The 22,360-nt window shown below is 41.0% G+C and overlaps 1 protein-coding gene across 1 annotated transcript in view; it reads left to right on the top strand.

The window, feature by feature from the left end:
- Positions 1 to 22,360, top strand: part of TIAM2 (TIAM Rac1 associated GEF 2) — a 133,976-nt gene that overhangs the window by 6,267 nt on the left and 105,349 nt on the right. The window contains exon 2 of the mRNA XM_077782159.1: positions 16,595 to 16,685. The gene's annotated coding sequence lies outside the window, so the exon portion shown is untranslated. The remainder of the gene's footprint in view (positions 1 to 16,594; positions 16,686 to 22,360) is intronic.

Raw genomic sequence — 22,360 nt, 5'->3', positions numbered from 1 at the left:
GTTATACAGTCATAAAACATGTATTATTTATGAATAATGAAAAATTTGGAGGAAAACATGTCTGAATAAAAAAAGTGTTATGGAATGATATGGATGTTCTCCTGATTGCAGTCTTGAAACAGTTCTGCTAATTCCTTTAGTGGATAAGAAAAAGAATTACAAGAAATGATTACATTTAAAGTCAGTGTAATCTGCTTATGTAGACCCCTTTGTATTCAAATTAGCATAGAATAGTTCTGCTCAATTTTCCATAGAAAACAATGTTCTATGGATGCCTCATAGATTCTTAGCCTATGACACCAATGTCAGATGTTTTTTAATATATTGTATGTGACTTTCATATATATAATTTTGTATTAAAAGGCTGTATCATTAAGGGTAGGTGGGAATAGTAGAATATTGAATAATAATGAAATAGTGTGCTGAGATATTTCTTCATGTTCTGGTTATTTTTAACTGGTAAAATTTACTTGGATGGAAAGCAGTTTTCTATACTGTGCATTCAGTTAAACCCTCATGAGGTATGTCCTAGCATTCCCTTAATAAAATTCATGTTAAAATGTTATTGGGTTCATCTGGTTTCCAGGATGTGGTCTTCTGTTGCATATTGGCAAACCTGACTGAAACACAATTATTTCTTTGCATCTGTTGATATTTTTCTGTAACCTGAATTAATAAGTGCTGTTGAGAACAGGAACTGAATTTTTACTCTATCCATTACCTGACACAGTTGGAGCTTGTGGGAAGGGAACAGATGCTTTTGAGCCTTAGCAGAATAACACATGCTAACAGGATGTTATGTGAATTGTGCTAGGGTTAGTTCATAGAATCACAGAATGATGGAAGTGTTTTGGTTGAAAGAGACCTTTAGATATCACCCTTAAAACTCTGCAATGATCAGGGACATCCTCAACTAGAGCAAATTGCTCAGAGCTCTGCCCAAGCCTGGCCTTGAATGTTGCCAGGGATGGGGGCATCTACCACCTCTCTGGACAATCCAGTGTTTCCCCACACTCATATAGAAAATTTCCTCCTTATATCTAGCCTGAATCTGTCCTTTAGGTTAGAACAAATAGCCCTTGTACTGTCAGTGCAGGACCTGCTAAAGTCTGTTTTCATTCTTCATATAAGCCTCCGATCATGGGGGAGGAAGAAGAGAAAACTTTGGCATGAGGCTCACTGCAACTTTGCCTCCATATGACCTTTTCCCCAGCCATTACGTGAGCCTTCACCACATATTAATCTTCAGTTTTCTTGTTTTCACAGCCGTTGCAGGCCTCCCCCATCTGTCCATACCTACCGTAGATGAACCATGGCAGGACTGAGCAGCTAGTACCCAATAAAGCATATTTCCAGGTCGCAAATAACCAACTATTCCATACCTTGTTGCCTCATTCATCCTTTTCTCCTCTTGGGACCCAGAAGCCTGGGAAGAGGGAAACCTTTTTGGTGCTTGTTCATTCCTTGCGTCAGCAGCATCTGGGTTGTTTCAGGAGCTCAGCAGATTGCCGTCCTAGAGCTTAGGAAATGATTGTAAGATGTCTGTGTTGGTTTATTTCCTGTGTGTCATTTCCTGTGATATTTCTACAGAATAGCCCTTTCTGTTGCACAAACATAAATCACCTGTGCCATAATGATTCCATAGAAAATGGAGCAGTGTGTTGCCCACGCAGTGAGGCTGTAGTGCTGTCTACTAATGCTATTAAATATACTTTATATAGTGGTAGATTTCTGGAAAATCAAGAGTGAGATCCTGTGGGAGTAACAGAATAAGAAATTTATGGACATTTGTGTTTTATTTTGTGATAACTCTATGTGCATTTCTGTCTTTTGAAACGCTTTTGGAACAAGTTGAATTTTTAGCTAACGTATGTATTTTCTAGCTTTTACATGCTGTCATTTCTTTACTGTTGCCTTTGTCCTCACCGGGATATTTTTTCATTTCTTCTTAATATAATGTGAAATTAGATCAAAGTATTAGCAAATAGCACACGATTGGCTGTATACCCAGTATCTCAGACTCCTCAGTATTTATCCAGACTATATATAGCTGATTGATTAAAGTGGTTTCAGGTTTTGTGCAAGTCAAGAAGCTATTTATGTGTGTTGGAATAAAAGCCATAGTGTTGAACAAAGTTTTGATTATTCCCAGAAGTTGGATATAAAAAGGTATTTGATTTCCAAGACTTCTGTAGAATCAGTAAAGAAAGATGTATAGTAAATCCAGGAGATGAAGGGTGGGTTTCCTAAGTTCCTTGGACTTCATGGGGAAAAACAGAGAGAATGACAATATTTTAAAAATTAATATATTGTGAGGCCAGAAGTGATCACTGTGATAGTCTAGTTTGATTTCCTGAATAATACAGATTGTATGACCAATTTTTTTTCTTTCTAAAGAAAATTAGTTGAGTATTTTTGTTAAAAAAAAAATACTTCAGTCCTTTATAGGCTGCTTCATTATTGCTGTATTTCTGCAATTCCCCCCAAACCTTGTTTCTGCTGCTGTTGGTCAGTGCTGGAGGCTGGCTCTCCTAACGGGACCAGTGTGTCCCCTTCCAAGTTCACAAGCAGAATGTGATGAAATAAGCAATATATGCTACTTTACCAGCTTCTGCTTTTCTGCATGTGTTTTGACAGACAATGTACCCCTTGAAATCCTTTCCTGCTGAAATAATTATGCAGCCTATAAGAGAAGATGCAGCAATAGTGCTTAGAGGAGCTGAGCCCTATCACCACCTTGGCCATCATTCTACCTGGAGAAGCTCTCTTGTCCATGCACTCATCTCTCTTCTCTTTGTCTTTCCCCCTGCCTTTGACTGGGAATAACCATACCAGCACAGCAATTCTGGGATTGTAAATGAAAATTCCCATTTGTTATGATAATATACCCTATGTGTTTGTTTGGATGTACTTTGCCAGGCAGTAGCAGGTGGCATTCTGCAGTATATAGCCTGATTTTTTAACTAGTTACCATAGCAGGAAACTGTACTAATTTCCCTAGACAAAGCCTTGGCATCTTTGAACACTGTGAGTGGGGATCAGCAATAAATTGATCTGGGTCAGCACTCATCCGCTGCTTTTTTTTGTTCTTCCTCCCTCTGACTCTGAAGAAGATTTGCCCTCCTGGGAGAGAGATGCCAATCTGTATTGCTGAGTGTTGCCTCCTGCAACAAATGGTTGGCGTTATTAGCAGTCCTGGAGAGCCATTTCACTGGTTAAAATGTTGTGAAATTTTAATACCGAGGCTTTATAACTGAAAGGATTTGGAAACCTTAGTTACAGAGTCACTGCTTCTGTCTAGACTGTGGAAAGAAAAGAGTGAGTGTTGAAGTGGTAGCTTAGGTTTTGGCAAGAAGTAACAAAATGTCCCAAGAAAACTGTATTTGTCATGAAGATCAATTCATATATAAATGCACAACTGTACTGTCAGCTAGTGGATGTTAATTCCAAACACTTCTATGAGGAGTGTATGGAAAATTTATACTATGGATTTTCCCAAAATGTAGTCTAGATCTGAGAAGGCTATTTAAAAGCAAATACAATATTAAAAAGTTTCAAAGCCATTAGTTTTAAACTGTGCATTATTTATATGGAAAATATTGCTTTTGCCTACTTCATGTAAAAATTAATCCAACCTGCTGACACTTGGTACAATAATTTTTTGTTTCAATTTGGCACAGAGTGTTACTGGAGGCTTTTAGCACCATTGTAAGGGATAATGAGGTCATTTTCCTCCCGCATTGCAATTTTTTGCTATTTTGTCTGTATATGTAACCTTCTTAAGGTAGCTTGGCCTTAGCTGTCCATATGGTTAGAAAGCTTTCCATGACATCTATAAGAAAGTTTTCTCAGTGAAAATCAAGCTGATTTATTTCTCATGTATTCTTGATGAGACTGGCCAACAGCTGATCCAAAATCTTTATACAAGCCTTTTATATACTGAAAGAATATTCTGCATTCCATTTTTGCTCTCTTTTTCCAAAGAAGTTTGTCCTTCCTATTTTTATTTCCTCAAAGTGTCTTATGTGTTTTTAACTTATTCGACAAATGAATTCTGTAAAAGTTCTAACAATATTGATGAAATAATTATTGTATTTGAGCATTCTAACAAATGAAAGAATATGTTTAAAAATTGCCGACTCATACTGTTCAGTGGCTGTGCTTCTTTAGTTGTAGTGTCATTCCTACTTTCCTCAAGTGTTCCTGAAAAAAAATACAAAAATGAAAAAAACCTAACACAAAAGTTATGATTTGCATGAGAAGAAATGTAAAGTAATTGCTGCTTATTTAAGGAAACTGTTTGATCCACTCTCAAATCTCTTTTTTTTTTCCATACCTGCTGTCATCATTATGTTTTATTCTGTGACTTATTTGTAAGGCATGCCTTTCAGCCAAATAGAAAAATGTGGACTTTGTTTTGCTTCACAGTTGCACCAATGTGAAAAATACAGGATGGAGCTGTTGTTTTTCTGGTAAAGATCAAGAATGTGCCACATGTTCAGAGGACCTTATCACCTAAAATCAGCAACTTAATGTGTAAATACAGAGTGGGGATATTGTTGGCTAAAGAAAGGAAGATGGTGAATGAATGAAGTTACAAGAAGTTGTAATGCATTCTCTGTTTAATTGGATGCTGGGGCTTACATTTCTGTACCAGACTTCTACAAATCAAATCTCCCGCCTTGCACTTTTGAGGAGGAGAGTGTGGCTTTAGGAGGCTGTGCTGCTGTAGAGTTTCCACATGAAAATGCATTCAGAGGTTTTTGGATAAGATAATAAAGAGGAGCGTTTGGAGATGGGCTGTGCAGTATTGGGTGTGTCTGGGAGCAGCAGTGGTCCCGGGTGGGGTTCCCGTTGGAGCTGCAGCCGGTGCCAGGGCCTGCCTGGGTCACCAGATAGCAGCCAGGAGCCATTAGAGCATCTGCAGGAAGGGGGTTCCCTCGCAGCTTTTCCCCTCTGGTGCTGGCATCTGCTGGAGCACCTGTTGGAGGAGCTGGGCTGGTGGGAAGATAGCTCTCTTTGGAAAGTGTTGTGTCCAAATACTCAAAGAGTTGTCTTTTGAGTGAGCTACTCATAATGTCTTTAGAAAGGCTGTGACCTTCTCCCAAGTTCAAATCTTTGAAATGTTTGCAGAAGGGTCTGATGCAAAGAGGACAGGCAGCACCTTGCTCTGCTCTCCTGTATGACACAGTTGCATGATGGTTTGCATCATCTCCAGAGTTCCTCTGCTCTTCTCAGCTAGTGGTTAGGACATGTTTATACTCTTGATTTTCAAGGTGACAAACACCCATCAACTTGGATGTCTTGAGTGCATTTAGCCTAGGAGACTTTCTAAAGCAGGGAGGCAGCTAGCTACAAATGACTTAGTTGTAGGGGAAAACTGACATTGACTTATTGTCTGATTTCAGAGCATCAGTGCTCCATAATAACTAGTTTATATTAATGCTGCTTTTTGTTTTCTTTAATAAACTGTTAGAGTGGAAGAAAACCTAGCTGTTCAAAGGCTGCTCCAAGATAGTCTTGACGCCATGGCACAAGTGGAATAAAGAAATGGAACAGAAGTCGAAGTTCCACTAGTGGGGATGGGCAGAGGAACTTGGCAGTCCAAGGATGTGAGTGGGAGAAAGCAGGATAAACCTGCAGGATGGCATCACAGCCATCTGTCTGTCTCCTAGGCATGGACCCAGGACATCCTCAGCTCTCCTTGTACAGGAGATTGGTAGCAGGCAGCTATAGCAGACAACATTGTACATCTCCTAAGGGCCAGGTCACACAGACTGTGAGAGTGATGCAGTGAAATAAGGGAGTGGGGGGAGTGAGGCAGGTGTGATGGCTGGGCACGTGCGACAGAGCAGCTCCCCTTTGACAGAATCTGACCCCATGTGCAGCTCATGTTCCTGAGCATCCAGCTTCAAAATATAGTCCCTGCAGTAGAAAACCACTCCAGATGAAGCAAGTGGGGCATGACCTGACCTGCCTCTTGTGGAGAACTGGATGGATTTTGGGGACTTGTTATTGGGCTGCAGTCAGGGTGGGAACAGGTAGCTGGGGAGTGGAGTGTATAGCAGTAGTTGTGTAGCACTTAAAATTTGTGATGTTGGTGTGAGAATAATGGAAGATAGGAAGAAGAGAAGTGATGAAAAAAAATAGCTAGAAAAAGAATATGGGAACCACAGGAAAGAAAATAAACATACAGTGTAACTTAGGTTTTGTAATTACTTGGTTAAAAAAAGGTAACCGAGATTTGTCTCTGAATGAGAGACAGTTCTTATGTGTAATTTGTACAGCTTGATGGCACCCCCTCGTTGCTCAGGTTGTAACATACCTACCTGAATTGCTGCACTAGGTTATGTCCATGAGGTATAGAAGCTATTTGATTTTTCAATTAGGCTTTTTCTTACAGAAAGGTAGCTTTTGTGTAGTAATGCCAGTATACAGATGTTTCTTATCTTCTTGGAAAAGGAAGTAGCAAACTTATTTCAAGGCAGACAGGATGCACTTATCTGGTGCTGTCATTTTTTCAATTACTGCAAGATGTACAACTTGTCACTAAAGGGGAAAGGCTTATTTTCAGAAAAAAAGTAGCAGTTGAAAATGTCAATTAGTTATTTGAATTAAAAACCAACAAACCTGAAACAACCACGTAGAATAGATTGTATCTTGTATTTTCATGGCAAGAGAGGCGGCATGTGTATGTTCTGATTGCAGGAAGAGAGCAGTTAATATGGGCAGCCTGCTGTCTCTGACATTTGCTGAAAAGGGGGTGAATTGGTCTCTGAAATGCCTGGGTCCTTCCACTAATGGCAGGAACTTGGTTAATATACTAAGTTAGCTCTGATTATAGAATGTGAATCCCACCCTCTTCTTGCCTGTTGCTGTAGGTGCCCAGCACACAAGAGCCATCTGGTGGGTGTCCAGGCAGCGATTTTGCAAGGTTTGGATTGTGTGGCAGAGCTGCTGTGTCTTGAGTAGGAGTGAATACTGGCTCTTGTGCACTATTTAGTTGCTGAACAGATGGAGTTAAAATGGCATCTCAGGCTGACTTCTCCATGGTTGTTTATGGCTTGTAGTGGTTTCAGGAAACGCTGCACTACTAATGTTGCTGAAATTCTTGGGTAATGCCATTTCCGCCACTTCAGGAACCATTGTTCTGGTGTGCGAAGGGCTACAAAGCATTTTTCTGATGCAGGAACAGCACAGAAATGGTGCTTAGATGTAGTGGATTTGGGTTTTTTTTTTTAAGCTTTAGTTTCTTACAATTTTTTGCTTTGAGATCTATCACTCTGTACTTGTTACAGGGCTTAACCAGTAGAGTTTAATCAAAGCTTTTGGTTAACAAAGATCTTTTTTTCTTTAAGAAGTTTGAAAATTACCAAGGCATCATCTTCCAATGGGTTGTTTTTATAGACTGCAGCAGCTTGTTGATGTGTTAGCAGCAAATATAAGTCTGCACATAGTATCAAGAACAGATCCAGAAGGTTCATACATTTGTGGTGGACTCAGAAGAGGAAATCTATCCCTTTTTAAATTGCAGAAAACTCATCTAGTATTACTATGCACTGCCTTCCTGCAAGTTATTCTCAGTAGCAATACAATTATCAACAAAGTGATAGCAAAAACCTCCCCCCAGCATTCCTGTGAAGTTGTGAATCACACTTCTGCTGAGATGCCTCTTGATAGACTGCATGAACTATTGTAGTTAGAGATATTTAAGATGAATTATAGTATGAATGTGAGCACAGTGTGAATTATGAGTTGTATTTGATTTGCCAAATATGTTATGTCTAGTGAACTAATGCTGTCACAGAGAAGGGCTTACCTGTTATATTTACAAGAGATGGTCTTGTCCAGTTATCTGGCTGGATTTGCCAGACCTGCTTGTTAATCAAACTGTTTTAACAACTCCTCCCAGGCAGATTAAGTAATATTCTTTTAATTTGATGTTGGAGAAGGTTAATGTAATCAAAGATGCAAAACATAGGTATTGAATCTGATATTTGAAGGCAGGATTTTTAGCAAGTCATTATTATTTCATTTGTGCTTACCACTTTTGTAAGTATGGTTTCTCAAATCTAAGTCCTTTAAAGTGAAATTAATCTAAACCCAGAGCCCAGGTGGTTGTTGTAGGATAGTGATGTTTTCTCATTTGCCTGCCCAGAAGTGGCTGTGTGCAAGGCAGCCTCCACTGCCTGCTGCCGCTGCATATTTGAGCAGACATGCGGGAACTGCATGTTTCTTCTGAATTGTTTGGAAACTGACAGGGACATCATGACTCTGAACAGATGACATGGCTTTATAATTTACTTCTGTGAAATACTGATTAAAGTGGTAGCTTTAACTGTTGCAGGATGTGTCTGTCTTCCTCCCAACCTCCCAAGATCCTACAGCAGGATTAAATGATGTATTATGATGCTCAGAGGCCCAGTATTTGGTTTATGAGCTAGTGAGTTTTCAGCTCTTGTTTTTCACAGACTGTCTGGTTTATAGGGCAGTTCCCAGGATGTTTTTGTGCAGCTTGGATAGAAGCCTGTGTGGGCTGCTGGGCTACCCCCATGGTTCAAGAAGTGTTGGAGGGGTAATGAGGTGTAGAGGAGAAATCCTGGCCTCAGAGTGGTCTGATAGTCTTCTCCCTTGCATTTTGCTGCAGTCAGGAGTTGGACATCTGCTACTGTGGCCATGTTGGTTCTAGGCCCAGCCTGGAGAGGTCTTCACTGTGCCAGCAACTTCTGTTTTCCTTTCCAAAAGCCAGCTCTTCGGTTCAGGTATTTGTGCACTTCTGGCTGTGGCTGTACCCGATGTTCAGCTGGTGACCATCCTTGGCCTGGAGGTTGCTGCCTGTTCCTCGAATTGTCCTGGCTCCTGGCCACTGGGAACCATGGTCCTCGTGCTGTGGGAGGACTGCAGAGGAACAGAGAGGAGGAGGGGCAGGGAACAGAATGAAGCATCTTTGTTTAGACATCTAAGTTTCAATGGAAATTGGACTTGAACATTGTTGCAGACATAATTAAGGGATGAACAAAAAGTTCAGTTTTATTAATGGCATAGCTTGTGATGCTGCCAGAGGTGGACAGGGACTCCTGTTGCCAAAGCGAACACATAGCAGGAGCTCAGCTGAGTGGTCCCAGGGGGCAGCAGGTGAGTGCTGTGCCAGTCACAGGGATTGGTGCCACCAAGGACATGAGGTTCAGCTGACTGTGTGTCTCAGCTGGCTCCCAGGTCACACTTGCAAGTCTCTTTCCTCTTTCTTAATTTCCTCTGTCTCCTCATTGGTTCTTACTCTCTTTCTCAAGTATCTGGGCACAGGTGTTAGTTTTAGTGATTGGTCTTTCTTTGTGCAGACAATGGGCAAGATGGTGTTGCCCTTTCTGTGGACTGACTCAAAAGTCAGGTTCAGGCAGTGTGTTCTTCTAGTCCTGCTTAGGGGGAAAAAAAACCTCAATCTGTTCTTAGTACCTTTTGATTAGGAAATGCCACCACCTTCACTGCTCAGCATAAGGCTTGACTGGTGAGCAGTGTCCCTACACCAATTGGGGAAAATGGCAATTCTGCCACAGCACAGAATATGCTGTTTTCTTTCATCTATGATTTGTACTTCACAGGTCTTTCTCCTGTTCTGCACCATGCTGTTTTGTTGTCTTGCTTTCTTCTGACTTAGTCAAATGTTTATGTGTAAGACTTGATTAGCTAAAGCACTCAGGCAAAATTAACTGAAGTAGAGCTTGCCTTTTCCAATGGCAAGACAAATCATGAGGCAGTTAGAGTGGATCCAGTGTTTATCTTGCTCACAAGTGAAGGGTTAGATTAATACTTGGTGCGTTGTTATGGTTTTTTTTCCTTAGTGGTTTTGGATGCATCAAATGCTTTAATATACAGCAGGCACTATCAAAAGCTAACCAGATCCGCTGAGTGATTTCAGCCACAAGTTTCTAGAAGATTGTGGATCGCCTTTAGATGCCTGTTGTATGTATTCAATATACATTGTTCCTTTGCTTCTCACCTGGCAGCTGGGAGTGCATTTTGCTTCTGGTTAACTCTGCAATCTGGCTGCTTAAAGGAGGGCATCTAACTGGCAACATTACCACTGTTATCCTTGCTACTCATTAACTCTCAATAGCACTAATTGTTCTCTTCTAGTATTTTGTGGTGGGTAACCTTACCTTTCCCCCTGTCTGCGTTAAAGCAGAGCACCCCAGCTTCTTCCCTCTCCTGGACATAAGCAAGACAAGAACCAGCCCCTCCCCAGGGTGGGGAGCAGGGGTCCCTGCGAGGTAGGCATAAGGGGGTTTTTTCCCTGGAAAGGTTGTGGCAGGTCTTCAGCTGAAGGCTGTCTAGCATTGTGCCTACATGCCCCCCTTCAGTCTTTCCTCAGCCCACCAGGGCAGCCCTCAGGCCCAGGGTGAACAGGGAGGACATGTTACCTCTGATAAGAAATTGGTAGTATGTGTGTTTTTTAAAATACCAAAACAAGAATTGCAGTGGGACAAATCTGTTTGGAAACTGTCCTGGCTATAAATGTGATCCTAGGTCTCTGTAGCCTGTAAAATGTACCGTGTCCATTTTTCACCTCTTTTTCATGTCAAAGTAACAGACTACATTTTTATTCTACCAATTTATTTCAATCTTTGGGAAAACAGAGATCTCAAGCCTGTTTTTCACTTAAGAATTCAGCAGAACAGTGTTTTTGTGACACTGATCATGAACCAAGCGGAGCATTTACCTACAAACATCTGCAGAGGTTTCTGGTCCCTGTGCCTGTTGCAGGCTCAGTAGCTGTGTTGACATGGATGATACAAAAGTAGGTTGGTTAGGGCCCTGCAGAGACCTGCTGCCTCAGGTCCCTGCTAGCCACAGGGGATGCAGCCAACACTGTTGCTTGGGGTGACACAGCTGTGCCCTCTGCCACCAGGGACTCAGCCCTTCACTCCTGGGATGAACCCTGAGAAAGGGCAAACCACCTGGGGTTGGTCAGGTCAGACTCTTAAAAACTCAGGGGGTGGTCTAGGCTGTAAATTCTAGTTAATAAACACTCTGCTTTAGTGGTTGAACAATGCACGAGACATTTAAAAATTTTTATTTGCCATCCCAATTGTACTACAAGTCAGTGTCACCTATCTGTTTTTATTTTCTTCTCTTTCATTCTCAGATTATTCCTGCAAACAAAGAGGAAATAATTCTGACAATCCTTTGTCAAAGGTAGCTAATAAAACAATGGAAGGATGTAAGCTGAAGCATAAATGGGATATTGTGGCAGATGTAGATGATTATTAACCAGCCAATGTTTCCGCAAGGGATTCTAATCATAAACACAGCATGGAGTGAATCTGGGTGTATTAATAGTAGAGGCTTTATGGAAAATCAGAATGTGGGCTTTTTTTTAAACATTCCATTTCCTACTTTAATTGATAGAGTGTGAAGGTTTCATGCAAATAATTTAAAAAATATTATTTTGTATCTCTGACATTAAGTATATGATACAGGCCAGGAACAACACGTTGTAGAAGGATCTCTTGAAAAGGATTCTTACAGTGATGCTATTTTAGAGATGTGACTAGTGACAGATGCTAAAATCAATGATATAAAAAAGCCAAGTGTCTGTGGTAGAGGAGTATCTATTTGTGCCTGTGTAACCTATGTTTTAATGTGACTTTTTGAGAAAAACAAAGATATCAGAGAGATCGTTTTGCTGCAAAACTCATGGGCTATGCTTCCAGTTGTATCAAATGTCCTCTTAGTTTCAGTTTTATATTGTCCTATGTTACGTTTTGAGAAATAAAATGCTAGGTTTGTACTGTAATCACTGGTTCAGATTTTAAATACTTTAATGTACACCTTTCTTTCTGCAGCTGTGCTACAAGTTTGGTCCATCACTCGCCTTTTTTCAATTTCTGAGGAGAGAATAAAAAGGTTAGACATAAATCACCCAAGCAGAGTGATGAAAACTCTTCTTGACATGCTATACCTCAGGTCTGCAAATATTGAGTTCTAATACCATTTGCAAGAGTCAACAGTTTATTTGTCTTATAGCAGCTGATATTTCTGAAGTGTAGAGTGTTGCTTACAGTGGGATGGAAAATGCTAGGAAAGGAAATATCATTATACTGTTATAATACATAAAAAAGACAATACAGTTGTCAATGCATGTGTTTTTTTAATAATAATTTTTACTCTGCCAGTATCAGCCAATATAATTCAGAAATTTTGTGACAGGAATGACCCCAGGTTAAAATTTGAAAATAAGGGAAAATAGCAGAAGTTTAATCAAAAGATATGTACAGGAACCAGTTTCTCCATTGGTCATCTCCAGCTCTCCAGGAAAATGGTATAAACTGTAAAGCCAAAGGGGAACAGCAGGACTGACCACGTGGAGGTTCCTATTGCTGCAGCATCTATTTTCCGCTGGAAAACCAAGGGTCCATCTGCAGCAAAGCATTGTACTTACTGCAGGTGGTCTCTTGTAGCTTTGCAGCCTGTTTTCTGGTGATTAATTTAAAAAGCCTTAATTAGTCTTGATTTTAATTTTTCTCTTTCTTTTTTTTTTCTTATTTTTCTCCCCCCCCCCCACCAAAGCTGTTTCTCTGCTAAAGAAATCTGCTTAAACTAAGCAGTCGGTGCCAAGTGAAATCATTCAATTATTGGCACTTTTGGTCTCTCCTTTGAATAAACAGAGCCTTCCTGACGGCGAGGCAGTTCCTCAGGAATTCCTTTATGGTGAATTAAGCAGAGCAGTGATGAATAACTGGGAGCAAAGGACAGTCTGAGCAGCAAACCAAATTGATTATCTAAGTCCTCAGCTAACTACGTCAGGGCGATTTTGGATGGGACCATGTCCCCTAATCTCACCCCAGGGACCCACTGCTAATGTGTCCTGCCCTGGTGTCTGCCCTGCCCTGGGCAGCTGGGGAGGGCTGGAGCTGTGGCACCAATTATGGGTTTACAGGAAACACCAGGAGCTGGCGTCTTCGCTCATGGACCCCTGGTGCCCGTGGGGTGGTGGTGACAGGACATTCCTGTGGCACACGCAGCCCTTGGTCACCCTCTGGCTGCTCTTCACCCCGCCAAGGCTCCCACGGGTGCTCCTGCCAGGCAGCCAGTCCTGCTGGTGGCTGGGCGCGACAGCTCCAGCAGGCGCCGGCTTTGCCACAGCCATTCCCCATCCAGGTGCCCGTGGGTCCAACCCGCCCGTGCCTTCAGCTGCTCCTGTGCCCCAGTGCGGAGCATGCACCTGCCAGCACTGCAACACTGTTTCCCCATCCTGCTGTGCTGCTCTGGGAGAGATTAAAGCTTCTGTCAAAACACCTAGAAAGAGCCTTTACCAGTATTTTCTGTCTACAGCAAACCTGTGACCTGCCATGTCTTGTTATAGGAGAGAACAAAGCATCATAGCACGGACTGGTTTTAAGTGCACTTTACTTGGTAACAGCCTAATGTTCTCCCTACCATCTTGAGAGACTTGTCATTCCCAGAAGTCCTTTCTTTTATTTTTTTCTTTAACTTTTTCTGGCTACTGAGGCAATTGCTGTAACAGTAGAACATCAAACCAGGCTGTAGGAGTGTAGAGCATGATCTCCCCTACAGTGTCCTGTAAAAACTAGCATCCAGTTTGATCACTATCTTGAAAGGCTAAGGTGAGTCAGAGATTGTTTACTGCACAGTTTTTTTTCTTCCACTGTCCTTCTGAATGGCTTTCTCTAGATTAATTTATAATGGCACCCATTATTATCCATCTGGGTTACATTTGAAGAGGCTCTGCATTTAATATTGAGTGCTTTTCCCTGATGAACACATTGGGGACATGGTTGAAGGCAGAATGAGGAAATGGGATGTGCAGCTCAGGATGAGAGCAGGACAGAGTGATGATTTCAGCTGTTCCTGTTTGCACTGCCAGCTTACTGTCCTGCTAAAAAGCTACTCCAGAACTGTCTGGTATTTTCAGAGTTAAGCTGATCATAAAATATAGTAAAGCTATGGCCTCTCCAGGAAGCTATACAGACTTACTGTGAAATAAACTTAAAAATGGACTTAGGAGCATCCCCACTGTTGCTTTCCAAGGAGGATAGATTTGGATGGGTACATCTTGCTTTCTGTGCCACTAGAGCAGAGCAGCACTGGAAGTGACAGCAGCCAGCCTGGGGATGTTTCCAGGCAGTGGCCACAACCTCTTATTTCTTACCTTTCTCTGAAAGCAGAAAATTCAAAGGGTACTAAGCTTCGAGGGTAACCTGACCTCACAAGCTTTAATCAGATCTGCACCTCAGGCGCCTGCATGCCACAGAACTGTAATGCCTGCTGTGAATGATTTTATTTCCTGGTTATTTATTTTTCAAAATTTTGTTTCTGTGAGAAAGAGGAGCAGCAGTGGGTGGATAATACACAGGACACAGCAGTTAAAACTTCACTGTTCCTCGGCTCACTGGTAGCAGACTGGCATGCACCATTTGGATTTGTTCCGGATTTTCAACCTCTTGCAGGCAAATGCTGCTTCCACTGGCAAGTCCCAAGATAGCCAGTGAAGATAGCTGAAAGGGTTACTTTTCTCTTGGAGGACAGAGGAAGGGAAAGGATTGTGGGAAGCTGTATTTCATTATCTTGGATATATTGAACAGAAGTAAATTGTGACACTGGCCTCTGCCTGATTCTGGGATTAAGTTCTGAAAAATATTCTCTGGGGTAGTATGCTTCTCTTCAGTAAATATTAAACTGGCTGCATCTTCATCAGAATTAAACAAGGAACTACCCCGCTGTAGATGGCGGAATGTGGAATCTGTGCTTCTTGTTCATTCAGATTGTGCAAGAATGGTAGATAATATGTGGAGATACAGGAAAAGTGGAAATACTGGGTGGGAAATAAACTTCACAGACTGTCCATATCCACTTATTTTTGCCTTGTCATGGCCTCATGTGTCAAGTCAGTCTGATGTAGATTTCGGGTTGCCACGTACAGAGATCACACATGGAAGAGTTTGTCACATGCTAAATTTTGTATTCAGTTTCTTTGCTTCTTAGCACTATTTGTTGGAGAAACTTATAGAAGGAGCATGTGGAGCTTGGCTGGGCTCTAGCCAAAGAGTTGCAGCTGGTCTCTTAATTAAAGAAAAAGAAAATGATATATAGGCCTGTGGGGATCAGTCAGACACAGATTTATTGGGCAGGATGGAATGGACTTAAAGCTATCGCCTCCACTCTGTCAGCCCCTCCCCACACAGTGCACGTGCACTGAGCTTCAGGATACTTTTGCAGCCTTGCAAAAATCATCTGGAGCACTCTTACCTTCATGCTCCCTGCTTCCTTCCCCATTTGCAGCTCCTCCAAGTTAATGGATGCAAAATGCATCCAATGGATGCATCCAATGCATCCTTTCCAAAATGGAAATAATATGCAAGATAAATCTATCCATATCAAAATAAGGGATTCTACAGGTTAGAGTTCTTAAGTGATAATCTGACCACCTTTGCTGTTTTGTAGTCCTCCTCAGATATCAGTAAGGAAAAATGCATCAAGATTGCTATTGATGAAAAGGAGAGGCTGCAGCGCCAGTTAGCTGGCATATTAAGAATATTTTTAAATAATGAAAAGTTTTTCAAAAGTGAAATTTGTTTATTTATACTGATTTTTGCCATGTTTGGGTCCCCAGTTCTTGGAACATTGCCTGGATGGATGAGGATGAGGAAGAGGGACCAGTTCATCCTAAGAATCTCTTTATTCTTCTCTTGAGAAACTTCCCACATAATCTTTGTTACTGGGGGAAAAAAAAGGCAGGGGACCAGAACCTTACAAAGATGACAAAAACCTGCTTGTCATTTATTTGTGCAGTTGATGTGCTTTGGACTTCTTGATGACTTTGCCTTCCCTGCATAGTCCAACCCTTCCACAGGGACTGCAGGCAGAGGTAACAGAGAGGGCACAGATTTTGTACTGGTTGCCTAATAATATCACAATTGTAGGAACACAATTTGTCCCAGACTAATCTGAAGGAAATTCATAGCTGGAAGTGAAATCCTGGATCTGCAGGAAGTGATCTCATGCTAACTTTAGGATTGCACCTTCAGGAGAAAATGAAAAAAAAAAAAGCATTCTGAAGGGAGTAAGCATCAGTTAAGCCTTAAGCAGTACAGGACCTGGGATAAAGATGTGTTAAAAGTTAAGCCTGAGTTTAAAATGCTTTTCTAATATTTTTTGCATGTAGAAACCTGGGTGCTCCAGTTGTGTACACTGGCTGCAGCATTTTGCAGTGTGTGCACCACCCTAACATGTTTCTCCAAGCTGGGAGGACTATTGCATATTGTGTCGGTCTTCATTTCATGACACTGTTGATGCAAACCAGGACAGGAAGCTGTCTGGGACAATGATACATCACTTATTTCTGTTTATTTTTTTACCTTTTCTCCTTGCTCACTGGACGTTAGAAAGCATTAAAGCAAAAGAAGTAAGAGCATAGAAGTGGATAAATGCTTCCCTTTTATAAGAAACTGTATATGTTTCATTTAATCTTCTGTATAATATAACTCTTAAACCAAAAAAAAAATAAGATAATAGTGTTAAAATTTGTTTTATAGGTAGTTTCCCTTTTGACCTTGCTGCCTGACTGTGCTTACAGGGGAAGCTGATCAAGAGATCTCAAGAGTTGCAGCTTCCTGGGATTGTCTGTCAGAGGAATGAAGAGCAAAAGAATAACTTTCCATCATGAAGTATGTGCTACTATATTTTCAAGTGTCCTTAAAAGACTTTTCTTTGGACATAATCGAGTGGATTCAAGGTCCCAAGAGGTCAGACCAACAAACAGATATCAGTCCTTAAGCTGTGTTTTTTAAATGAAAGTCAGCAGTTGATCTCGGTAACACTTCCTCTGTTAAATACTGGCATGCTTTTTGGTACTGGTTTGCTATTTTGGTTATTTACATAAGGAAGTAGAGTGACCTTTAGAATTAAGTATTTCTTTTAAGAAGAATTGTTCCTTTATGGTGAATATATAAAGTCCTCCCTTCAGCAAGCAGCTGGAATCCAGCAGCAGGAGGCAGTAGGATTGATCTTCTACTTTTTCTTAACATGTCAGTCCACTTTTCAGCTATGGCTTCACTGAGACAGCACTGCCTTGATTTATCTCAGGGCCAAGATAAAGGCATTTCCCTCAATGACCTTGAATTTCTTCAGACTCCTGCATCTGCTGTTTCAGGCTTGATGTGCTTGTCTTCCCAGCAAAAGCAAAGTGCAGCCACTGACTGGCTTTGCTAAATAGTCCCTGCAGTCCTGGCAGCTCAAATGCTCTGCTTCAAGAGATGCACATGGATGGAGAGCAATTATGTTCAGCAATTTTCAACAATATTTTTATTTCCTTAATTTTGGCAGGTTCATTGTCATGTAAAAGCTCATGTACATGATTCACTGGAAGTGAAATTGGTTCCTAGGGTATCAAGATGGAGCCCTTGAATGTTCTTTTATCTGCTGCTGTGGTATCTCATCTGTGTTTGAGTAGTTAGCTGCATTTGAAGATGTTTGTTTTCAACTAGAAAGTTAATTTGCAAGTAGTAGCGCCATGAATTAATCACTTCCCTTGCTGTATGAATGGACATAAAGAGACTGTACCCTTCCCTTAGGGGTTGTGTGCAATCTTCCCTTCTCTTTTCAAAATTGTGTTTATTCTGCTCTGGAAAAATGACAACAATAAAAATTAGTCTGCTTTTCAGGTGGATATAAGATACCTTAGAGTTAAGTGGCATTGCATATAACTGCCCCCATGAGAGGAACAGCCGTGGAAAAAGAGGGGTTTGGGGTTTCCTCCTCATGCCATGCCTGTGCAAGGAGGTCCTTGTCTGAGTGCAGCTATTGTATGAACATGAAGCAGTAAATGGCATTTTGTCTGATTCTTATTATGCATTCTCATTACCTTCATGTGTGGCCTGGGAGGGAAGTGGGAAGGGAGGGCAGAACAAACCAACCCACTTCCCTCCCTGGTGGTAAACCAGAGTTTAAAATGTGAACTGATTTGGGGTAGGAGAAAAAAAGACCAGCATCTGGTGTGTCTGACTGCAGGCTTTTGCCATGCTCAAATCCTGTATGTTTGTGGAAACTGGGCTTCCTCAGCATGGTAGGAGGGTTTAGACTGACTTGTGCTGCCATCCTAAGTCACCTATGTGTGGTAGCTGTTAGATTCATTTTCTACTGGGTACAAGTTCTTTTTTGTATATGTTTACATGTGGTTTTTTCATGACTTCCTAATTTCAGTGTCAAGTTTTATTTTGTTTTTTGAGATTTGAGTTATATATAAAATGGATAAACAATGTATTTACTCTCTTTCATCATCCAGAATGTCTTAAATATGGTGGCTACAAGAGAGAATGAAGAAAGTTTATTAACATATGCAGTTATTTAATGGAACTAACAGAAATTAATTCAAAAGCCTCATGGAAGCGTGACCTGACTGCCCTCCTCCCAAGCCTGTTCCACACCACCCAGTCAGGTTGCTGCCAGTGGAGAGAGAAGCTAGAAATCAGCAGAGCCCTAGTGCTCCAGGACCACTATCCATAGACACTGAAGATGTCCTAGCCTCCAGCCCCTTATGAAAAGTCTAAGTGATAAGTGTGGAGACAGCTCATGATACCTGGAAACTATGTGATCTTGGTCAATAAAAAAGAATTTATTATGGGAGAAAAGGAGCAAGTAGGACAGTGATGAGTATCTGGGGACAGGCTGAATAAAAAATGTTAAAAATTGACAGGTGGAAAATGTTTTTTAAGTAAATAAAAAGGAGGAACATGTATCTTAGTTTTTGGGGTTTTCATAACATAATCTTGGCAAAATAAATTGTCTTAAGTGCTCTAGACACCCCTGACCCCACACTGTTACAGATGTTTGGTGAAAACTTTGTGAACATGGAACAGCCTGTGAATTTTGTCCAGATCTTGACAACAATTTTATGGAGTGATTAATGACCTGTGTTACTGTAGTTGAAGGTTTCCTCTTTTGTCTGTTGGTGTTTTATGTAAAACAGATATAGCTTTTCCAAAAAACAAAACCAAACCAAAAACCCAACAAGCAAACCACAAAAGAACCCCACCAAAAGACAAACCCCAAAACCAAGGAATGAATTCTTTTACAGGACTACTTCAGAAGATAAAGTAAAATGGAAAATTTTTTCCCAAAAGCTGGAGGAGGAAGAAAATTTAAGTTACATGATCTGTAGGGTAATGTCCTGTGGCTCTTAAGAACTGCTTATCTTGAGTGCTTAAAGCAAGGAAAAGCAGAGTAGATGTCTCCCAGTGAACCAGCAGAGGAAGGAGTTACTAGTTATTTTAACTCTTGGTTAGGCAAATAGGATTAGCTATGGGAGATAAAAATTATCAGATCTGAATTTTGCTTTAATATAAGTAGGACCATATGTCTTTGGGAAACCCCATCTGGTTTCAGGCAGTCTTAGTGAGAAAATGAGACAATTTCAATACTTTTGTCATTTGTTGTGGGGGTTTTTCTGGGATTAGTGGGGAGTTGCCACAGTTTCAATTTGTTCTGTTCATGAAGTTCCTGCTGGATGAATCCTCTGTAAGTGAAATGTTTTGTTTTCCCACTTGTCAGCTTACACTGTGTTTTCTAAAGGCACAGAGAGAACTTGAAAATTGAATGCTCTAGCAAAGGGAAAAGTCCATCACTTCACATAGACTTCATTGTCTACAGAAAAATCTGCTGTGGCTGTTTTTTGGAAGGAAATGGGGAACAATGGTAATAGTGAATAAACTAACTAATTCATGAACATCTTCAATGTATTCTTGAAATGCAGGTTTCTCAGTTCCCCTGTGTTCCAGGGTGATCACAGCTTCAGTCATCATCATAAAGAGAAAGCAGAGAAACAGATGAAACTATGTGCAGCAGGTGAATTAAACTCAGAACAGCTTGGTTTTCCTTTTTCCCCCAATATTTCCTTCTTTTCTGCAGAATAATTGCATTGATTTCATTGAAGTTACTCCTGATGTGGGGATAACAGTCTGGCATTGTTGTGGTTTTCTTTGTCCTGCAGCTGGGCTTGTAGCTGCTACCAGACAATTTGTTTTAAAATAGTACAAAAGTTAGCTGGTTTAGGGGTTTTCTAGGGTTTTTTATTTTGGTTTGGTTTATTTTTCCTTTTAAAGAATAACCAAATATTGATTTAAAAGGAAAATTTTATGTATGACCTTATGGTTTAGAGTCAGCCAAATATGAATTCATAAGGTTTTGCAATTAGTTTTTCTGAGAAGGGGTTCATCTTTTCACTGTCTTAGCCATCCCCAGCTCTACTATGGACCTGGAGCTTGCAGGATAAAGTTGCTGTTTCATCTGCCACCTCATTTGGATCCTGAATGGCTACATCACCTCATAGAGTACAAAATAGCAATATAAAACAGAAAAAACAATATTGAGAGAGACCTGTATTATAAGAGAAAGTGAAAGAACCTGATGATTCTAGTCCCTGGGGAGGGGAGAGGAAAAAGCAGTACAATGGCTGAGCAGCACAAGCCAAGTACAGGAAGAAAATTGCTGTTTATGGGCTTCCTAAGAGTACCTACATTAAGCTTGGTGTGGTATGAGGAATGCAATAATACAGAAAGAAAGGGAAAATGACTAGTTCTAAATATAAATCTGTGCATAGCCAAAGAGCCACACAGTGCTTTTCTCCATGGAAATTGCATTTCCTGGGTAGTAAATGTTACTTGTGAAGTCATAAGAAATTCTGTTTCCCAGAGTAACAGTACCATACATGTTTCTTAGTCTATGTCGTACACTTGCCAGAAATGCCATCCTCTGAGTAAGTTCTCTGAACTCAGGTGTTTAATTGAAACAACTTCCATTATTTTGGAAAGACTGCACTCCCTGCTGATTGTACTTGAGACAACCTTTATTGTAACTGTTTCTTATTTCCTCTACCAATAAGAATGAATGACAGAGACATGGCCAGATCTGCTGTTTGCACTCCATTCTTGAACAAAAAGTGATAGGACCAGGGAACATCCTTTAAGATCCTTCTGTCTTGTGCATTTGTTTATGTTGTTACAAAGCAGAGGAAAAGTGCTACATGCTGCAATAGGTCAAATTTGATACTCAGCCTGTACTTGCAGAATAAGAGATTTTTCTGTAGAGACTGCTTGAAAGGGAGATGTTTCTCCTTCACAGGAACAAAGTTTGATTTGTAATTCTATCCTTAGGAAATGCATATGCATCCATTTGTGTTTGTTTGTAATTCCTCGTATTTCAGAGCCAAGGAGAGAAAGACATTTTGTCTGTTCCTGCCAAAGGATGTAAATAAAGCAGCTGCTTTCTTTCACCATCTATAATGGCCATCACAGAAACCTGTAGGAAGCAGGCATGATAAAGGGCACCAAATGGGTGAGCCAATGAGCTACATTTACTAGCTTTGCTTTTTAGTGATGCCAGGCTTTTCTCCATGCCACAGCAGAGGGGCTCTGGCCCTGTGGGGTGCTCATCAGCTCAGCTCTAGACCAGAAAGTTCTAGTCAGGCTCCTGCTGTGGTGTGGGTCAGCATCTCCATTTTCCCATCAGCCTCTGGCTAGCAAATGGTGGTAGGCATTTGGCTTAAGGGCTTCTCAGCCTCTGCTACCAGAAAGTGTGAAGATGAATTTCTGGTTCCCCTTCTTTTCTTCTCCTTTCATGTTTGTGTAAGTAGTTCTGAACCTCACCTCTTCTGCACTAACAGTTTTCTTAAGCAATGGTAGCAACAGAAAAACCACAAAAAACCCCCCCAAAAAAACTGACAAAAAAACTCTCAAAACACCAGACAGGCTGCTCTCCTTTTCTGGCTCTGAACTCTGGTGAGGCCACATCTGAGATACTGTTCACATTTGGGCTCCCCAGTACAAGAAATAAAGGAACTGGGGAGAGTCTGATGAAGGGCCATAAGGATGAAGGACTGAAATACCTCTTGGATGAAGGCAGGCTGAGAACTGTCATTGTTCAGTCTGGAGAAGAGAAGGCTCAGGGGGATTTCACTGATATGTAGAAATACCTGAGGGGAGGGTACAAAGAAGATGCAGTCAGGCTTTTTTCACATCAGGACCAGAGGCAACGGGCACAGCCTGAAGCCACGGGAGGTTCTCTCTGAAGATTAGGAAACATTTTTTTACAGTGAGGCATGACCATTGGTTAATTGGCCAGTCTCATTTCCTAGTAATGGAATTACTCATAGTTAAAATTGTTTATTTGTGTATCCTGACAAAGTAACAAGGAACAAACTCAAAAATATTTACAGTCTCTGCAAGGGTCACTACTGTGTTTTCACCTTTGTTCATGTTGAGGTATTAGCTTGCTGCAGCAGCTACAAACTTTATAACTGGGACTAGGCATATTAAAAGCACTGTACTGTTGTCATACTATTGTAGTG

This window comes from Lonchura striata, chromosome 3 (genome assembly GCF_046129695.1).
Source record: "Lonchura striata isolate bLonStr1 chromosome 3, bLonStr1.mat, whole genome shotgun sequence".
NCBI lineage: Eukaryota > Metazoa > Chordata > Aves > Passeriformes > Estrildidae > Lonchura > Lonchura striata.
This window is presented reverse-complemented; position numbering and strand designations above follow the sequence as displayed.